We start from the raw sequence: 21,790 nt of genomic DNA on the forward strand, positions 1-21,790 counted from the left end.
GCGCAATAGGGTTTAGGTCTGGAGACATGCTTGGCCAGTCCATCACCTTTACCTTCAGCTTCTTTAGCAAGGCAGTGGTCGTCTTTCAGGTCTATTTGGGGTCGTTATCATGTTGGAATACCGCCCTGCGGCCCAGTCTCTGAAGGGATGGGATCATGATCTACTTCAGTAGGTCACAGTTGGCATTCATGGTTCCCTCAATAAACTGTAGCTCCCCAGTGCTGGTAACACTCATGCAGCCCCAGACCATGACACTCCCACCACCATGCTTGACTGAAGACAAGACACACTTGTCTTTGTACTCCTCACCTGGTTCCTGTCACACACGCTTGACACCATCTGAACCAAATAAGTTGATCTTGGTCTCATCAGACAACAGGACGTGGTTGCAGTAATCCATGTCCCTAGTTTTAGAGGTATTTCCTTATCACAGAAAGAGGTTGTTGGACTTTAATTGAAACATGATGGATAAATGTATTCACTATAATATGTGAGTATGTGTAGGCCTGGTCAAACCTCAATCATTAAAGTTATAACGACAAATTTCATTTATATATCAAAGATTTCTTTTTACAAAAAGTAGAAAAAATATAAAGAATAAACAATAAATATTTAGTACATATTAAAAACATTCAGACTGGAATATGGAAATAATACTGCACATGCATATAGATGCAAATGGTCTTCATCACAACCCACGTATTGAGGTTCTACTAGTTTCGCCCAGAAGGGCTTCGCCAGGAACCCGTGGAGGGTGATAGTCTATACAGATAGAAAATATGCCAGTAAGGTACCATCATACATAAAAAATAAATAGATAGAATGTACCAGTATATCCAAAAAGGAAGAAAGAAAAAAAACATGAAAAAAAGAGAGGAAGAAATATTGACCATGAATATAAATATGACAATGTATATAGAGCAGAATTAATCATTGCAAGACAATAATGCATAACATAATAAGTATCAGTGGGCCGGGTAGATGTGAAAACTGTGGACTGTGGAACAGTCTTTACCTGAAAAAGATGGAGTGAGTGGCCTTGAGTGTCAACCGTAGCAATATCAAAGTCCCAGATGTAATTGTTCCCAAATCAAAAGGGAGGGACCTCTGCACAGCCGTGGCTGAGCTACCATAGAACAGACAAGCCAGGGGGGGGTTAGCCTGAAGAGAAAGAGAGGAGCCGGAGGTGGACAGAGACTGGAAATGAAAGATATATGTATTATAATCACAATACCAAGATGCAAATTGGTTAATCGCATAACGATATTCAGAGTAGCTATTTTGATGACAGTAGTCACTTACTGATGTTAACTGATGAGGATTGTACCCGCAGATTAAGCTGGTTCAGTGATTGGATAATTCCAAGAGAGATTTGTATCTATGGGGTATGCTAACTGACCAGAGGCTGCTCTGTCGGTACTGCATAACGCAAAAAGATCTGAGTTACATGTGTATATATGTATGTTAGTTATAAAAGTATACAGCTTCTATTCTACAAAAAAAGTTTAGTTTTGTTTTTCCTACATAGTACATATGCTCCACAGTTACATTTCATTAAGTAAATTATTCCTATTGTTTGACAGGTTGCACGAAATGTAGGTGATAGGGTTTCACCGTTTGGGAGAGTAATACTCTTCCCTTTCAAAATATAGCGGCAGAAGTTGCATTTGCCGCATGGAAATGTACCAGTCTGAGTGGGTTTTGGTACCATTTGTACCGCGTAATGACTAGAGACAGCTTTGTCTCTAATTTTTTTTAATTCAATAGTTTTTTATTTATTTTCAGCAAGGTGAAAAAATCAATACAACAGTGCATCAAGTCATAGGAGGAACAATGTCCCATTCTAGAACATGTCCTCGAGATATATCAAGATACAGTAGTAGTAGGTACATTAAAAAAAAGCTGTGTTAGTAAGTACCGTAGGGGTGACAAATAATGAATAGTTGAACATATCCGTCATCAGGAACTAATAGCAGGTATTCGCTAAACAGAGCATGAAGCCCTCACCGAGGGGTGACGGCTCGCTAGATATCGGTAGATTGGAGAGCCTACACCCCACCAGCGCCCCTCACAGGAACTAACTGCGCGAAGTGGGGCATTGGTCCTCCTCCATAGGGACAAAAAAAAGAAACAAATAGTTAACATACATGCTCATAACACTGGAAATTCCTTACTGCTGGTAAACCAAACCGACCAAGGAGACCACAGAGCTGTAACCGTTGCGAGGCGTCCTAATGAGGACGCCAGTAGCTGTTCATGAGAGCAATGCAAATTAGCCAGGTCAATTATTTCAGTGATCGTCGGGGGATGAGTGTCCTTCCATTTTCCAGAAGGAGGTTGAGCACTACATGGCGTAGATCAGTCGGGATTAGTTCAATCCCTAGGGAAAGTATTGCAAGTGCTGGATCTGGTGCAATTCTTGTGCCCGTTAGTGCGGAGATTATGTTGAACACATGGCCCCAGTATTGTTGAAGCTTGGGACAACCCCAGAGTATGTGGAGCAGGTCCCCGCTCCAGCCACAGTTCCGCCAGCAGGAGTCGGGGGTTTGGGCCTTGAATTTGGATAAAACTGCTGGTGTGTAGTACCACCGGAGATTGATTTTTACAGACAATTCCCACAGGTTGGTGCAGTTGGAGGCCCTTTGTGTTAGTTTGCATGCCATGTGCCATTGAAGGGGTGAATAAGATCTATGTAGATCCCTTTCCCATTGTTCGTGGTAGGAAGATTTTACGAAGCTACGTTTGTCTTGTAGGAGGTTGTAGAAGATGGAGATGCCCTTTTTAGGCTGGGATTTAGCTGTGAGATAAACCCAAACGCATGAGTTAATGGTGTGTGGATGTGCCGGGATCTTCCCTAGACAGTGTTGAACTTGTAGGTATTGGAAGTAAGAGTTTTGGGGAATGTCAAACTCCCTCTGTAGCTGTTGAAACGATTTAATGTTGTTGGTATTAGAGTATAGGTCCTGAATGAACTGGATACCCCTCTCTCGCCATGTTTTAATTGCTAGCGGGGTGATCAACAGGGAGAGAGTAGCAATTGGTATTTTCAAAGTGATCGTCGGGTCCGAGTGGTCTCGACGTGCTAGAAATTGGAGCCACGTTCGTATGGTCACTTTCATGGGCGGTGCCAAGTGGGTCGGGGTCCGATGGTCTAGAAGGGCGGCAAACAGTCACAGGTTCGGTGGGCCCACCGAACTGTAGACACTCTCGATCTCGCCCCAGGTGGTCGAAGGGTCTCGCTGAAACCATTCTCTCGCCTGAGCCATGACCGAGGCCGAAAAATAGTCGCGGAAGTCAATGTAGCCGACCCCTCCGGTTAGCCTGTGTTTGATCAACTTGGTGTGGGAACATCTGGACTTTTTGCCCTGCCAGACGAAGCTTGCTAGCATCGCCTGCAGGGAACGAAAGTAGCTGGCTGGGACAGGAATCGTCACGTTTCGAAATAGATAGAGCAGTTGCGGGAGGTGAATCATCTTGAAGGCGGCAAGCCTGCCCCACCAAGACAACTCAACCTTGCCTAATCTACCCAGGTCTTGTTGCATCTTATTTCTCAAGGGAATATAGTTATATGGGAAAAGGTCACGTGTGTTTTTGGTTAGGTAAATACCTAAATACGGTAGGCACGAGTCCGCCCAGGTGTAAGGGAATTGCTGCTGCAATACATTACTCGTCACAGGATCTACGCCTAGGTTGAGGATTTGAGACTTAGTGGCATTAGCTTTATAGAATGAGACCTCCCCGTACCAATGTAGTACTTTTTGGATTTCTGTCAGGGAGCGGGAAGGGTCAGTGATCATCAGGATCACATCATCCGCGAACATGCTTATCTTATGGGTGCGGGGTCCTATGGTGATTCCGGATATAGCCGGATTGCTGCGAATGTGTTCCGCGAGGGGTTCCATCATAAGGTTGAACACTAGCAGCGACAAGGGGCAACCTTGCCTCGTGCCGTTTGATATATGGAATGGCTTAGAGAGTAGGTTAGAGGAGTAGACTCGCGCTGAGGGATTGGTGTACAAGGCGAGTATAGCCTTGAGTATTTGCCCCCGAAAGCCAAATTTCTCCAGTACCGAGGAGAGATAAGACCAGTTGACCCAGTCGAACGCCTTCTCTGCGTCCAATGACAGGAGCAGAGAAGGCGTTCCGGATGTTGTTGTGTGGTGAATCACATCAATAAGTCGGACGTTTGACGCCCTTTGGTGAAACCTGTTTGGTCCGCATGGATCAAGGAAGGGAGGACATCGACTAGTCTGTTTGCGATTAGTTTGGCATATATTTTCACATCAATATTTAAAAGAGATATTGGCCGGAAGTTTTGAGGAACCGTGGCTTCCTTACCAGGTTTGGGCAGGGTGATGATAAGGGCATCTAGCATTTCATCAGGAAATTGAGATGAGGTGGCGGCGTGGTTGAACATGTCGCAGACATAGGGAGCTAAAGTGGGAGCGAAGGTTTTGAAGTATTCCCCCGTGTATCCGTCTGGCCCCGGGGATTTCGCTGAGGGGAGTTTATCAATTGCTGTTCGTATTTCTAACGGTGTAAAGGGCTTGTTAAGGTCCGATAGTCGTTCAGGTGTAAGGGAGGGGAGCTGTACTCGGTCTAGAAAGGATTCTATGTCGCGTGTCGTGGGGTGAGGTGTGCCATCACTATCCTTTAGGTTGTACAGTTCACTGTAATATGAACTAAATGCGTCTGCTATCGCTTGCGGATTGATATGTTTATCTCGGTCTGTCGGGTAGGTGATGTATGCTATTTTAGCTTTAAGCCTATGTCCCTTGATGCGTTGGGACATAACCTTACCAGCCTTGTTGTTCGAAGCAAAGGAGGTAGCCTTCAGCTTCCTGAGCTTCTGTTCGTATCCCTCTAGTAGCAACATTCTTAGGTCGGTGCGTAGTTTAAACAATTGGGCATGAAGGACCGGGGTTGGGTTAGCTTTGTTCAGCGTATCGATGGACACTATCTGGGCTGTCAGGTCGTCTAGTATTTGCATTCTCCTCCTTTTCCACCTAGCTCCCAACTGTATAAAATAACCCCTCATAAATGATTTGTGAGCACACCACAATACCGCCGGGTCGGACACTGAGCTAGAATTGGTGCTAAAGAATTCTTCTAAGCGTTCGGATAGGAACGATTGGTTGTCAGCGCGCTGGAGTAGCGAATTATTCACTCTCCACACGAAGGTCTTGGGGGTAGAGTGTTGGTTAGTAATTTGGATACTCACTGGAGCATGGTCCGACCAGGTGATTTCATGGATCTCAGATACACATACATTTTGCAATAGCCATTTAACAGACAAGAAAAGGTCGATGCGCGAGTAGGTGTTGTGACGCGAGGAAAGGAACGTGTAGTCCCTCTCCGTCGCGTGACAACACCTCCACACGTCATATAGGTCATGCAAACTCAAAAAGGCAGACAGTGGTGAAACAAAACACTTGGGGCCCGATGAGGAGTCCATGTCATAGTCAGGTACAAGGTTAAAATCGCCACAAATAAGAAGATGTCCTTGCTGGATTTTCAGGGTCGCCTTTAGCACTTTTTTCAGGAAACCGATCTGTCTAGTGTTCAGGGCGTATACATTTACTATGGTGTATTGAACATGCTCCACAGTACATACTAAGACTATGTATCGACCTTCAGGATCCAGGATACTGTCGTGGAGTTGAAATGCCACAGAGTCTAACATGGATAGCCATCATGGAGTGTAGGTGTGTGCAGGCTGGGAAAGACTCACAGTTCTGAAGGTATCACAGGCGGTGATTGGTGATGGACAGTTGGTGAATGGTAACGTGGTAGCTCTGGGAATCTCGGCTGGTCTGGATCCGATGGAAACTGTAGTAGAGAGAAGAATCCAAACGGTTCTGTTGGGAAAGAAACAGTTAATGAAATACGAACGCTGTGCACAGTTGCAAAGGACCCGGCCGCTGTACGACCAAGGGCCTAGATGACTCCAGAGCCTGATGCTTCGCTCCCACCTCCGTGGGCACCCGACTTGAGACGGGCAGATGGCAGTCCAGTAAGTGAGGTTAGATAGTCACGTGAAAAAATCACAAAGGAACTAGAAAACAAAAACAAAAAGGGTCAGCAGCAATAAACAGGTGTACTGACTCAAATCAGGGGAAAGTTCCAACAGCTGGTTGTCAGTAGGACAGAGAACTGGGGATTATCGTCGCCGTGCAAAGTGAGGCTTGGGCACTCATTTCCTGCCATGAGATGGTTGGTTTGGGCGGTGCTTGCCTCTTGGTCGATGGTCTGAGAAGGCCTGTTGGTCTGCAGGAGATAGATCCAAGATGATGCCCCAGGAGTGGAGGAGCTGTAGGACATCCCGTAGATGAGATATAACATTGGTCGAGCCATTGTGGGTGATCACCAATGTGGCTGGGTGCCTCCACTTGTAGGATATCTTGTGGCTATTAAGAGCCTTTGTCACTGATTTCATCTGCCTCCTCATGGATAAAGTGAATTGAGATAGGTCTGCATATAAGTGAACGCCAGTGAATGGGGCTGGGAGCTCAGGGGTTAATCTGGCTTTTGCTAGCAGTTTCTCTTTAGTTGGAAAGAAATGGATTTTCATAAGCACATCCCTAGGGATGGAGGCCTCCAGGTGCTTAGGTTTGGGGATCCTATGGATACGGTCAATGATACTTTCTATTTGCGATACCTCAGGCAGCAATTTTGCAATCATTTCCCGGGCATATTTGTGCAGGTCAGCAGGCATAACAGACTCGGGGACCCCTCTCATTTTAACGTTATTTCTCCTCGATCGGTCCTCGAGGTCTGCGAGCTTAGCCCTTATCCAATCTGTTTCCTCAGCCTGGTCCCTGCATGCATCTATAAGCTCATTAACAGTGCTAGCACAGTCATCCACTTTGCATTCCACTTGCTGTACCCTATCCCCTAGGGTGTTCAGTTCTGATGTGAACCCCTTCACCATCGTGGAAATATTTAGCATGAGGGAGGATTGCAGGGACAGTAACATGTCCTTTAGAGTAGTGTCCAGGACAGGTTGTCCTGACGTGGGAAAGAGGGCAATGGAGGATGCAGCATCAAGGCCTACCTTCTCCTGCGGCGTGAGTGAAGCCTCCTCGCCTGGGGCCTGTAGTGTGGTGTCCATCCGCATCCGAGTTTTCGCCGGGCTCTGTGTCGACGGCGTGTGAGGCGATCTGTCTCGGCCTCCGTGCGGCCCGGTGTCGTCCTCCCAGGGGACCGGATTCTATTCCGGAAGGTCTGTGTATGCCGACGAGGCATGCTGCGGGCGCGCGCCGGCGCCATCTTGGCTCCTCCGTTCCCCGGACGGCATGGCGAAGAAATCCGTCAGTTTCTTTGGGTAACGATCCTCCTTGCGCTTCCGAGCCTGCATCGGGTGGTTGTCCCGAGGATGGGCAGGCTGGATGGGGCACTGAGCGGTCAGAAGTACGCTGGGCAGTCGCTGGTCCCCCGGTTCTCTGTCAGAGCTGCAGGCTTAAGTGTCCATCTTCTCCGCGCGCAAGCCATGCCCCTGCTTTGTCTCTAATTGATGGAGAACGTTTGAAGGTAATCTCTGGTGTCAAATTTATAAATTTATTTATTTTGTCATCTGCGGTAAGAAGGTACCAAAATTTACTATATATTTTGCGAATTAGTCCATGTTGACGGTTAAACCTGGTGATTATTCTAGTAGTATTCGTTTTAGGAGCAATTTTCGATTTATAGATAAGAGCATTTCTTTCTAGTATGCTAGCTTTGTTGTAGGCTCGACATAGGCATGTCTTGCTGTAGCCTCTATCTTTGAGTCGGGCATACAGCTGTGCTGCTTCTCTCTTGTAGTCATCTTCATGAGAGCAATTTCGCCTCAGTCTCAAGTATTGACTGTATGGTATGCTGTTAATAAGTGGTCTAGGGTGCGAACTAGTGGCATGCAGCAGACTGTTGCCTGCCGTCGGTTTCCTATAAAGTGTAGAACAAAGGAAACCCCCTTCGTCTATATAGAGTTCCACATCCAAGAAAGTGATAAGCTTCTGGCTAAAATTATACGTAAATTTTAGATTGTAATGATTGGTTTGTAAGCCATCCAAAAAAAAGTAACAGATCATCTTTAGATCCTGCCCAGACCATAAACACGTCATCGATATAGCGGTGCCATGTTAGCACGCTATCCGATAAAGTGTTTCTAGATTCCTCACTAAAGAGGTCACGTTCCCACCCCCCCAGGTACAGGTTGGCATATGAGGGGGCACAGCCCGCCTCCATAGCCACACCCTGTACCTGGAGGTAGTGGGAACGTTTGAACAAAAAAATATTGTTCATCAAAATGAATTCCAGCATCTCTATAATGAAGTTGTTATATTTTGATGTATTTTTGTCTCGCTCATTGAGGAAACTTCTGACCACCTGCGTGCCTAACCTGTGGGGGATGGAATTATAAAGTGCCTCAATGTCTATTGCAACCAACCAGGCATCAGGTGGGATAGTAAGTCCATCAATGATTTTCAACAATTCTATAGTGTCTTTGACGTGAGAAAAAAGACTTTGAACGTGTGGGTATAGGTACTCATCAATTATTCTGCTTATATTTTCAGTTAATGACCCGCAACCTGATACAATGGGGCGGCCTGGTGGAGGTAGAATCCCTTTATGTATTTTGGGTAGGGCATAAAACGTTGGTGTGGTAGGGCTTTCGATATTGAGAAATTGTAATGTAGTATCATCGATAATTCCCAAACGTTGTGCGCGGTTCAAGATTTGGCTGTATTGTTTAATGCTCTGTGTAATCATCGAGGCCGGTACCGGTCTGTACCAGTCTCTGTTGTTGAGAATTTTATGACACATCTCCTCATAACAAGCTCTGTCCATTACCACAATGTTTCCCCCTTTGTCAGAGGGTTCAATGACAAGGTCATCATTATTGCGGATGGAGTTAAGGGCTGTTCTCAAATTGTGGCTTAGATTAGGTGTGGTACCAGTTTTCCAGTTAGCTGCCTCTATAGCTTTAGTGACCTGCAGGACAAAGGCCCAAATGTTGGGATTGCCCTGCAGGACCGGAAAGGATCTAGATTTAGGCTTATATGTTTTTGGAACTACATATACGGGTTTATTTAGTCTCGACTGTACCAGACTACCGGGTACAATGCCGGAAGTTGGTATGTCCAACCTTCTTCTTCCGGGTTGCTTTCGTCCCACAGTGACATTAAATCCTGTAGGGCTTGTAGCTCTTGAAGGGAGACATTGTCCAGAGCCGTATTGTCATTACTGGGGGTGTCAGTGGCACTATCGGATTTATCGTAAAGTACTTTGTACATTAATCGTCGAGCGAAAAGATGTAAATCTTTCACCAATTCGAATTTGTCCGCCTCACCGTCAGGGCAGAATAAGAGACCGAGTTGGAGTACATTTTCCTGATCTGGGGTTAAAGGGTATGGAGAAAGATTGATGATATTTTTTGTTAAGTCCCGGTCTACACTGTTGTGGGGGCCGGGACCTGATCTTTTAGTGTCTGTTGACTGCTCTGTAATCCAACACTGGGTTTCCTATCCAAGGTAAAGATAGGTGCAGTGCGTATTTCTGTTGGAATACAAGGAGCCGAATGGTTGGGTCTCTGCAGCATAGGGGTCATGGGAGGTGCAAGGGTCAAAGTTATTGCAACCCCTGTGATGGGTGTAGGAAGTGTAAGGGAGGTATTGCTTACTAAGCTCATGTTATTTGTAGAGTGACTGGTACGTGACCTCTGAGAGCGGGAGCGTTTATCTTTCAGAGGGAACTGAGAGCGAGTGATCTCCTGTAAGCTTCTTTCTAAATCATTTTTTCTCTTTTTATTGTCCACATCTCCTCGTCTCTCCACAGGGATATATGACGCAGAGGACAGGGAAGAGGTGTCTGATTCCCGTCTGGGACTATTATTTTTGGAAGAACTCTTCTTTTCAAAGGTTTTTTTCATATTAACATTTTTACGTTGGGGATTACTGGGCCATCTGTATGCCTGAGCATTATCATAGGCCCTTTTGTCTCTCTGGAATTTATTTTCTTTTGTTTTGATTAAGTTGGTGGCGTATTTAGTTAGGTGAGCTTTGAGTTGGTCATCATATGTTGAGTACACAGCATATGTATGTCTTGCCAATCTTTGATCTCACTGTCTATATTGCTCATATCACGGCTATATTGTTCACACAAAATGCCCATCATATTGAGAGAGCAATTCTGTAGATTCGCCTCCCACACTTCCTTCACATTGGTCTCAACTTTGTTAATATTGGGGAAGATTTGTATCCTAAGACCCCAAGGTACGATTTTGTTTTCAATGTATTGTTGGAAGAATTCTTTGTGCCAAAAAAGGCGTGTTTTCTTCTCAACCAACTTTTGTAGACCCAAAAAGAAAGAATTTGCATCATCTTCTGATGCCTCATCTTTAACCCTCGACTTCTTAACCTCCGCCACAAAGCCCTCCCACTCCTTACCGCAATATTCTGCCATCCTGTCCAGATGGTCAAAAAACAATTATTCGATTACCCAGATGCTGCCTATTGAGTGAGATGGTGAGAAAACCTATTGACTAGAACACAAAAGAAAACAATATACAGTAATAGTAGAATGCAAGCATAATAAGTTATTATATTGAATCAAGATTGCATAATAGTATTCTATGTTTGAAACATGTTACACCAGTAGGTGTGACAAATGAGTGAGGTTTGAACAAGAAACAATTGAAACGTGTTAGTGCTCTATCTTAACCACTTCCATACTGGGCACTTACGCCCCTTCCTGCCCAAGCCAATTTTCAGCTTTCAGCACTGTCGCACTTTGAATGACAATTGCGCGGTCATGCTACACTGTACCCAAACAATTTTTTTATCATTTTGTTCCCACAAATAGAGCTTTCTTTTGGTGGTATTTGATCACCTCTGCGGTTTTTATTTTTTGCGCTATAAACAAAAGAAGAGTGACAATTTAAAAAAAAAACACTATTTTTTACTTTTTTATTTAATAAATATCACAATTTAAAAAAAAAAAAACGTTTTTTTTCCTCAGTTTAGGCCGATATGTATTCTTCTACATATTTTTGGTAAAAAAAAATCGCAATGATCATATATTGATTGGTTTGCGCAAAAGTTATAGCGTTTACAAAATAGCTGATAGATTTATGGCATTTTTATTTTATTAATTTTTTTACTAGTATTGGCGGCGATTTGCGATTTTTTTACTGTCACCGTGACATTGCGGCGAACACATCGGACACTTTTGACACGTTTTTGGCGCCATTCACATTTATACAGCGATTAATGCGATAAATATGCACTAATTACTGTATAAATGTGACTGGCATTCAAGGGGTTAACACTAGGGGGTGAGGGAGGGGTTAATATGTATCCCTAAATTGTGTTCTAACTGTGGGGAAAGGGGGGTGACTGGGGGAGGTGACTGATGCTGTGTCCCTATGTACAAGGGACACAGATCGGTCTCCTCTGTCCCCTGACAGGACGTGGAGCTCTGTGTTTACACACAGAGCTCCACGTCTTGTCCCTGTAGCCGCCGATTCCGAGTGCCTGGCGGACATCGCGACCGCCAGGCACGCGCATCGGCATCTCGGGGACGCGCCGGGCGCGCGCGCGCGGCCGCCGGCGCGCTCGCGCGCCCCACAGTGGCCGCAAGAATACAGGACGCCAAATGACGTCCTGTTGAATTTTCAGAGTAACCGTGGAGCCGTCATTTGACGATGGCCCGGTACTCTAGTGGTTAAGGGGAGAACCGGGTGTTTAATTCATTTATTTTCATTTCTATTATCATTTATTAATTTTTATATCTTATATATTTTTTTATTATATCGGATCCATTATAATTTTTTCACCTTATCCCCTTCATATATATTATTTATTTTGCTATATGCGTTTATTTGAACACTATCTAATTGACGATATCATACATGGTGGCATGTGTCATCCAGTATGTAGACTCACTAATGATAATAAGTAGAAGATGTATACTTTTTATAACTAACATACATATATACACATGTAACTCAGATCTTTTTGCATTATGCAGTACCGACAGAGCAGCCTCTGGTCGGTTAGCATACCCCATAGATATGAATCTCTCTTGGAATTATCCAATCACTGAACCAGCTTAATCTGCGGGTACAAACCTCATCAGTTAACATCAGTAAGTGACTACTGTCATCAAAATAGCTACTCTGAATATCGTTATGCGATTAACCAATTTGCATCTTACATAGTTACATAGTTAGTCAGGTTGAAAAAAGACACAAGTCCATCCAGTTCAACCACAAAAAATAAAAAAAACAAAAATAAAAAACACAGTAAAATCCTATACACCCAACTCCATTCCCACAGTTGATCCAGAGCAAGGCAAAAAACCCCAGCAGAGCATGATCCAATTTGCTACAGCAGGGGAAAAAAATTCCTTCCTGATCCCCCGAGAGGCAATCGGATTTACCCTGGATCAACTATACCTACAAATCTTAGTACTCAGTTATATTCTGTACATTTAGGAAAGAATCCAGGCCTTTCTTAAAGCAATCTACTGAGCTGGCCAGAACCACCTCTGGAGGGAGTCTGTTCCACATTTTCACAGCTCTTACTGTGAAGAAACCTTTCCGTATTTGGAGGTGAAATCTCTTTTCCTCTAGACGTAAAGAGTGCCCCCTTGTCCTCAGTGTTGACCGTAAAGTGAATAACTCAACACCAAGTTCACTGTATGGACCTCTTATATATTTGTACATGTTGATCATATCCCCCCTTATTCTCCTCTTCTCAAGAGTGAATAAATGTAGTTCTTCTAATCTTTCCTCATAGCTGAGCTCCTCCATGCCTCTTATCAGTTTGGTTGCCCTTCTCTGCACTTTCTCCAGTTCTCCGATGTCCTTTTTGAGAACTGGTGCCCAAAACTGAACTGCATATTCCAGATGAGGTCTTACTAATGATTTGTACAGGGGCAAAATTATATCTCTGTCTCTGGAGTCCATACCTCTCTTAATACAAGAAAGGACTTTGCTCGCTTTGGAAACCGCAGCTTGGCATTGCATGCCATTATTGAGCTTATGATCAACTAAAACCCCCAGATCCTTCTCCACTACAGATCCCCCCCAGTTGTACTCCCCCTAGTATGTATGATGCATGTATATTCTTAGCCCCCAAGTGCATAACTTTACATTTATCAACATTAAACCTCATCTGCCACTCAGTCGCCCAATTAGACAGAGCATTGAGGTCGGCTTGTAAATTGGAGACATCCTGCAAGGATGTTATTCCACTGCATAGCTTGGTGTCATCTTGGTATTGTGATTATAATACATATATCTTTCACTTCCAGTCTCTGTCCACCTCCGGCTCCTCTCTTTCTCTTCAGGCTAGCCCCCCCTGGCTTGTCTGTTCTATGCCTGATACTGCAAAGTTACTCTATTTTCATCAGCCTGTCCTGTCTGCCTCGGGTTGATGTGTTGGTCGTGTTGGACCAGGAAAATAAAGCATTCAGAAAACTTTATCTACAGATTGGACATTCGGTTACTGCTCTACTCACTACCTTCACCCCTGGATACCACATAGAGGTGACTTAATGCGCTGATCCCGGGTCAATCAGCGGCTCCTTCGGGGGTGGCGCTGCATATATATATATACAATGCAATTGTCTGCAAATCTTTTTACTCTCTAAATATTCAGAAAAAAGTTCCAGAACCCCTGGTGCATTATAACGCCAATTTTCCACACAATGCCTTCTTCTGTATTTAAAAGTCACACGTTACCTTTAGTCTAAATAAAGAAGGCTTCCTCTATAAATTGGACCAAAAACAAGGTTTAATGTTCCATGTTACTTTCCGATTTCAATAACGCAGTGCTTACCATGTGAAGCGAGCAACAGACCATTGAACTGTAGCTTGTGAATTCAGTCCAAAATATACCCGCTGAGTATCACAGAAAATGAATGACATATAACTTCAACAAAAAAAAAACTTGGACAAGCAGAAGCAGACTACAGACTTCATGGGAATAAAGAAGAATGACTTTTCTTGCTCATGGTTTGAACTGCAGACCATTAAGACAGCAGCTGCAGAAAGGAATTTTTAAACACCAAATTGTGGTTGCCACAAAATACTTCAGATCCTCTGGGAAAAGTCAGACTGTTATATCTTCCTAAATGGGGTATCTGGACTGGAAAAAGAATCTATCCATCAATTCCAGCTGTTTTTTTTACATTTGTCAGTAGTTTTCAAATAGTTTAAAGATTTCATTGCACGTGGATTGTCAAGGATTGCTTCAAGAGGAACTGCAGTCTGCTCACATAATTTGTAATAAAAATACCTTTACCATTCTGAAGCTTCCCTCCAACCACTTTGCATATTATTTTATATATACTGTCATTCTGTACTTGCCAAATATGCTGCAGAAATCTCCCTCCACTAAGGCCGGGTACACACGGACAAACATGTATGGTGAAAGCGGTCCGTCGGACCGTTTTCACCATACATGTCTGCCAGAGGGCTTCTGTACGATGGTTGTACACACCATCGTACAGAAGTCCGCGCGTAAACAATACGCGGGGCGTGTCCGCGGTGTCGCCGCGTCGATGACGCGGTGTCGCCGCGACAATGACGCGGCGACGTGGGCGGCCCGCCTTTAAAATGCTTCCACGCATGCGTCGAAGTCATTCGACGCATGCGAGGCACGGCGGGCGGCTGGACATGTACGGTAGGTCTGTACTGACGACCTTACATGTCCGAGCGGGCTGAATTCCAGCGGGCTGTTTTAAAACAAGTCCAGGAATATTTGTCTGCTGGGAAAAGGCCCGGCGGGCAAATGTTTGCTGGAATTCGGCCCGCTCGCGCCCACACACGACCAAACATGTCTGCTGAAACTGGCCTGCGGGCCAGTTTCAGCAGACATGTTTGCTCGTGAGTATGGGGCCTCAGTCTGGCTGCATCCATTTTAGCTGTGGGTTGCTTAAGCGGCTGCCTGTTCACTTCCTGAATTTACACAGACACATAGAGGCACACCTCCAGCTCTGGAGCCTCACAGCTCTCATGCCTCTCATAGTTGCCAACAGTCCCGATTTTCCCGGGACAATCCTGAATTTTGGACCCTTGTCCCGAATTATGCTGTTCCCGATTTTTTTCCCGGGATTTTGCTTTTGTCCCGTGAGAATGTTTTTGGCTAAAAACAACAGCAGCTACACAAAAATGGCCGTCGCTGCAGCCACGAGTGTTGTTTCACCTTGTGTTTAGTGCAGAGGAGACTGGAGCAGTCAATCGGCTTCTCTCTTCAGTGTACAAATAAAAAATTCTATTGTACACTGAAGACTATTGGCTGCAGGGATTGGCAGCTCCTCCCCCTCTCCACTGAACACAAGGAAGCACAAGGAAGCCTGTTGCACCCACCGCCGCCAACAAACCTCCGCCCCGCCCCCGTGTATCCGACGAGCGGGGACACTGATGGAAGGACCGGGGGTCCGCTGGCTGGGGACCATAGGCGTGCACATGGAGTGTGCCTGGGCACACTCTAATCAACCAGAGTGCCATGTCTTTTTTCTTGCGGAGCTGCCGTCAATGGAAACTCAGACACAGGAAAGGAGGAGCCAGTATCCTGCAGGGGGGAGAAGAAGTGTCCAGCGGACACTGAGGGCACCCCAGTCCTGGAGGACTTTACTGAGAACTCAGCTTCTCTGCTGAGGAAGAAGCTGCTGAAGAAGAGGGATTCTGGCAGCCAACTCGGTCCAGCCCTGCCCCCTCCCCCTTCTTATGACTCATCCCCCCCTCCCTTCCTGGCAAACTCTCTTGTGCACAATGTCACAAGCCTAGGTTAATGACCAGACAAGTAACAGGAAGTAGGTTGTATAAGGTATTTACTGGCAGAAAAAAATATATTTTACTATCCAAAGTTAAAACAACAAGGGCAGAAGATTTAATAGATGGAAATATACTTTTTTTTTACTGAAGGTCTACATTCACTTTTACCCTCTTTGGACCATTATGGAATTTATTATGATTTTAAAGTGGTTGTAAACCTCAGATATGAAATATGAACAAAGCATATCCCCACTATAGTGTGTACTTGTCTCGATTCAGAGCACTAAGTGTAATTTCTTTTTGCTATCTTGTTCCTCAGCATGAGTCTGCCAAGTTTTCCTGACACCAGAGGTAAAAAAGTGACAGGAGAAGGATCTACAGCACACAGAGTATAATTTACAGCCTCAGCTCTGTTCCTCTGTGCTGTGTGTAGGGGGGTGTGTTGCTCCGTTCTAAACAGTTCTCACTGAGCTCTGTAGTGTGTAACTTCAGCTTCTTACTGCCTGCTTTCTGAACGCTCAGAAAAGCTATATAAATACTGCACTTCAAACAACTGTAGAGAAGAGAAGACTGCAAATAAACACATACAGCGTATGTAGGAGGATTTGTTTCATCTCTGTGTATCACGTGAGGCTAGTCACTTTACTAGGTATATAGGATGTGTCTAAAAAGTTTGGTGAATGGTCCAATATCTCAATGACAACATGGGCCAGGTGCATGCGCATGCACATGGTTATACCGAGACATGTCGAGAAGCGCCACCTCGCAAGGAGTACATGTGACTGTCAGGGTGAACCCACTGCTGGCAATCAAATGTAGTCAGTAGTGTGAGAGGTAAGGTCACAGTGCAATGGGGCAACAAGTTAACATTAAGTTCTGCTACAAATTGGGGAAAACGGCAACGGAGACGCATGAAATGTTGGTGCAAGTGTACATAATGAAAGCTGTCAGCAGAAAATTTTGTTTTCTGACCGGTTCAAAGCTTTTGCGACAGGAAGGAAGCGACTAAAAATGAGCCACGTTGGGCATCTTTTTTTTTTTTTTTTTTTCCTGTTTTCTTTTTTGTTTCCTTTTCTTGTTTTTCCTCTATATCAGCAAGATAGCTAAGGTGACTTCACTCCTCATACTCTCTGTATTCTGTAATAAGATTATGATGTATACAAGGAATAATTTTTGTTTCTGATTTTAATGAATGAAATGCTAAACAATTGAATGTGAAAAAGAAAAAAGATAAATGAAGAATGAATATTTAAAAAAAAAAATGAGCCACGTTCAGGTCGACCGTCGACAAGCAAAACCCCAGACATGATGGAGCGAGTGTGGCAAATGTGTCACAAGATCGGCAACTGACTCTATGGTTGATGGCGGAGGAATTGGGCATTACCAAGGACACAAACAGTGCACACCATCATCTGCGTAGATTTGGGTGAGCAGAAGATCTGTTCCCAGCTTGTGCCGCACAACCTGACAGGCGAACAGAAAGCAAAACAGATGGAAACCTCTGGAGATTTCATTACTATGTGTGACCCGGATCTATCGTTTCTGCAAACCATCATCCAAAAGAGGGGTGAGACTTAATGCTACCAGTTTGATCCTTAATCCAAGCTGCAATCAATGGAATGGCGTTCAGCGTCTTCCCTGTGACCCTGCTGACTTATTTCTGTTTCCCCGCCTTAAGAGTGTCATGAAAACGCATGTTTTGCAGACATGGCGGCAATTCAAGAATATGTGACAGCGGTTCTGCGATCGATTCCTAAAGAGACTTTGCTTCCAGAAGCTTTATGAACATTGAAAATTATTTTGAAGGCCAATAAAGGTAATTGGTGTATCTTCTATTTTGTTTATTTTCTGATACCATTCACCAAACTTTTTAGACACACCTTGTATCATTGTATGTAAGAGTTCACAGCCGCTTTAAAGTAATTGTAAAGCACTGAGAGTGCTACATGCAAATTAAAATAATATGCTGACATAAAGCTAATTTTCATATTATCTCTATAAAATAATAACAGAAAAAGAATCCGGTAATAGTTTTTTTTAAATAAAACCTGCCATACAAAAAAATAAAAGGGTTTACCATCACTTACCTTGTGAAAATTTTAGGCACCTGGTTTTCATGCAGTTCTTTTTCTTCAATGATTTATGAGTCATTGGCCCAGAACAGATACGTAGCTAACAAATTTGAGTAAAAATTTGGTGACAATACCACTTTGACCAGGCCTGTGGACAGAGGGGGCTTGGCTCTTCCTGATTGCTGCAAGTATTACTTGGCCACTCAGCTTGTGACCGCCCATTGGTGGCTGCAGCCGGACCTTACCAACTCTGGGACGGTGTTGGAGGCGGCCATAGTGGGTTCTCTGGAGGCATTGAGGGGGTTGCTATTCAGGGGGCCAAAAACGCCTCACCAGCTCACCCCTTCGATGCGTATCACTCTGCGGGCATGGAAGGTAGGTGAGGCACTGAGGACACCCCAGCCAAACTCTTGGTCTCCTCACACCCCCCTGTGGCTGAATCCTAACCTATCGCAGTTCTATACCATCCCAGATCCGCAGGCCTGGGCCAAATACAAAATACTAACCCTTGAACATGTTATCACCAACAGAGAGCTCACTCCTTTCCACATTTTACGCACCAAATTTAGCGTACCTGCACAGGCCCATTACAGGTATCTTCAAGTTGCTCATGCCTATAGGTGTCAATTTTTGGGCCAACCAGTGGAATTGGTATACTCTGAACTCGAATCCACCCTCCGGGTGAAAGACTTGGAGAAACCCACGTCTCAGATCTATGGATCCCTGTTGGTTGCTGCCAGCCCCGAGCTGTCCTCCCTCCGCAGGCAATGGGTGGGGGATATACCGGGGCTGGATTAGGACGACTGGAGGGAGATTTGGGACTTTCCCTTCTCCCCTCTGGTCTCAGCAAGGGATAAATTAGTACATTACAAAATTGTGCATAGGGCTCACTACACACCTCACAGGTTGCACCAGAAGTCGCGGGCACATTCTCCGGAGTGCTGGCGTTGTTCCTGCCGACAGGGTGACTTTTTCCACATTTTTGGGGTCTGTCCGGCAATCGAACTTCATTGGAAAGAAGTTCTCCAGGTGATCAATAGGGTCACTGGGACTTGTGTTCCCTATAATCCTAAATATTGTCTGTTGGGGCTGGTGGAACAAATGTCAGTGATTAGAGCCAGGAAGATACTCATATCCCTGTTACTATATTATGCTCGTAAGGCCATTACGATGACCTGGAAACAATCGTCTCCCCCTTCTGTCAGATTCTGGAAAAGCCTAGTAAATGCTAGTTTGCCCTTGTATAGGGCCACCTACTCGGGCAGGGGATGCCCACAAAAATTTGAGAAGGTATGGAACTGTTGGCTAGATGATAACGCCACGGTAAATGATCCAGTAGCAAATGCCTAGATAGATAATGTGTCTGCAGTTTGTTAGCTATTGACCCAACTATTTTCATGCTGCACTCTTTTGTCAATACCGATTTGAGCACAGATTATCCTGAAGTTACCCTCTCCCCACATTGGGGCTATAGTATAAGTTAAGTTAGGATGTTTAATATGTGTGTTGTGCCCTGTTGCGGCATGTTGTCACGACCGAGGTACTGCCCCTGCGTGGGCAACTGTTCGGCCCCTGCATGGGCTAGTTTTGTATGTCAATATAAATTTCAATAAAAAAGATTTTGCAAAAAAAAAAATTTGGTGACAACCAGGGACTCCCTTATTTCCTGTTCACTTACTGTTCTGGCTATAGGACAGGAAGTGAAGGAAAATGTTCCCAAATGAGACATAGATGGTAAAAAAAACGAATTAACAGGGGTTAAAACCATCCTTTATCACTATCCATAATGAAGGGGGACAAAAAGTTTTGCCTTTAGTTCTACTTTTAAGAGGAAAGGAAAGATGGTTGACATAGGGAAGATAAGAGAGAAAAGAGAAGGAATGGTGCTGGAGTCTAGGTTCCAAACCAGGAGCTTTGGCCTGTTGAAGATAAAGGTAGTACAAATGAGAAAGGTTTAAGCTAACATGACATATTATAACCAGAGGTTCCAAAACGTTACAAATGTTGCAAGGGGATCATTGAGTAAGCTGGTCTATTTCTTATTGATCATAAAATCCTCCAATCTTTGTTTCACTTTAGTTTAGTGGGTTGTTTTTTTTCTATCCAGGTGAAAGCAGTTTCTTGGCAGTGAGAAACACAAAACTTGTCAGCGTTTGATGATTTCTACTTCTTTTCCCAAAAGCTATTAAATAAGCATCTCTCTTAGACAGGAGTCCAGTAGTGGATTTGGAAATAATGCATAAACAGTATATTGTGGTTTTAGAAAAGAACAATGCTTAGCAAAATTCTTCTTGAAAGTGTATCTAATGTAGCGCTACCCCCGTAGCAGCCACTGTAATTTAACTGGTCTTTTTCCATAGAATTATGCAGAGGCAGCCCGGGAACCAGCAACAGTTGCTTCATTCAGGCTCAGTAATCAGTCTAGGGCAGTGATGGTGAACCTTGGCACCCCAGATGTTTTGGAACTACATTTCCCATGATACTCAACTACACTGTAGAGTGCATGAGCATCACGGGAAATGTAGTTTCATAACATCTGGGGTGTGAAGGTTTGCCATTACTGGTCTTTTTAGGTTTTTAATTGCAGAAAAACTTGATGGGGTATAGAGTGATATGGGATACTCCAGATTTCCTGAAAACTTGTAGAACACTTCACCCTTCAGTCACTCTGAGTAGTGTCTACTCAGGAAACAAGTACAGATGGCAGAACTGAGCCCCTTTTTAGAATCTATCCTAGTCAGGAATACTACTGGTTTCTCCACCCAAAGAATACAGCACATGGCCACTATAACCCTGAGCTCAGATCAGTACTCACAATGTCAAAGGATTACCGGACACATCCTTCCAGTATCCACCTGCCACTCTTCAGTGAGGGAGAAGTGAATGCTCACAATGCCACAGGACAGCCAGGCCCTTTCCAACTTCCACTGGGTGCTCTTCAGTAAGCTCTCCAGACCAAAGTCCTAGGTGAAGGTTCCCCTGAGTAGCTTAAAAAATGGATCTCTGAATTAAGAAAGTTGCTGCAGATGAGGGTAGTCATCCCCACCCAAATGAGTGGATTCCCTTCAACAGGTAGAAGAGCCCTGCTGCTTTAAATCTTAGAATATTTTCAATGCCTTTGCAGCCATGGCACACTTCCCCAGGGATTGCTAGGAGCACAATAAATATTCAGGCTGCCCCCTTGTCTTGCTCAACCCTCTATGCTCCAGAAGCATCTAGAAGACAAGGAAGATTAATCAAACCTGCAGCCTGTGAGATCCAGAACAACCAAAGCAATCAACAACTGCTTCACTGATTACAGAGGAGCCAAAAATAACTATATTTGCTAACATCCTGACAACCCAGCTAGGAGGATGCTATATGAATAAAAATCTATGGCTAATGTGTTATTTTAAAGATAACCATTAGCTATTTATTTAAATTGTTATTTTCAGTAATCAGTAATATCCAGTCAGAAATCAACTTTAAGTTGTTTGATTACACTGTTGAAATCAGTTGTTGTTATTATTATTATTAGGCCATTAATTGAAACATTTTATCAAGATAGCAAAGTAGAGGGAATTGAGGGGATTATAACGGTGCCTTGCAAAAGAATGTTGGAAACAATAGTAAAAGCAGATATTTTATTACAGTCAATTAGTCAATTAGTCAATATGAACAACAATTTGACGTGGGATGTACATTGATGAATGAATATGACACAATTTCCCAACATGTTTCGCCAAATCGTTGGCTTCTTCAGGGGTGTGAAAGATTATACAGTGTAACAATGTATTCTATAAGAAAAAATAACAATATTAGTGAATTAATCATTATACAGCTGGAAGTCAAATAGATGACCGAAACAGAGAAGGTCCAAAAGCATGAGGGCATCACAGGCGCATAATTGAATCACACCTACCCACGGGAACGAGGATCGGGTCAACCGCTATGCCCAAGGTGATAAAGGGACACC

Source organism: Rana temporaria, chromosome 1 (assembly GCF_905171775.1).
Source record: "Rana temporaria chromosome 1, aRanTem1.1, whole genome shotgun sequence".
NCBI lineage: Eukaryota > Metazoa > Chordata > Amphibia > Anura > Ranidae > Rana > Rana temporaria.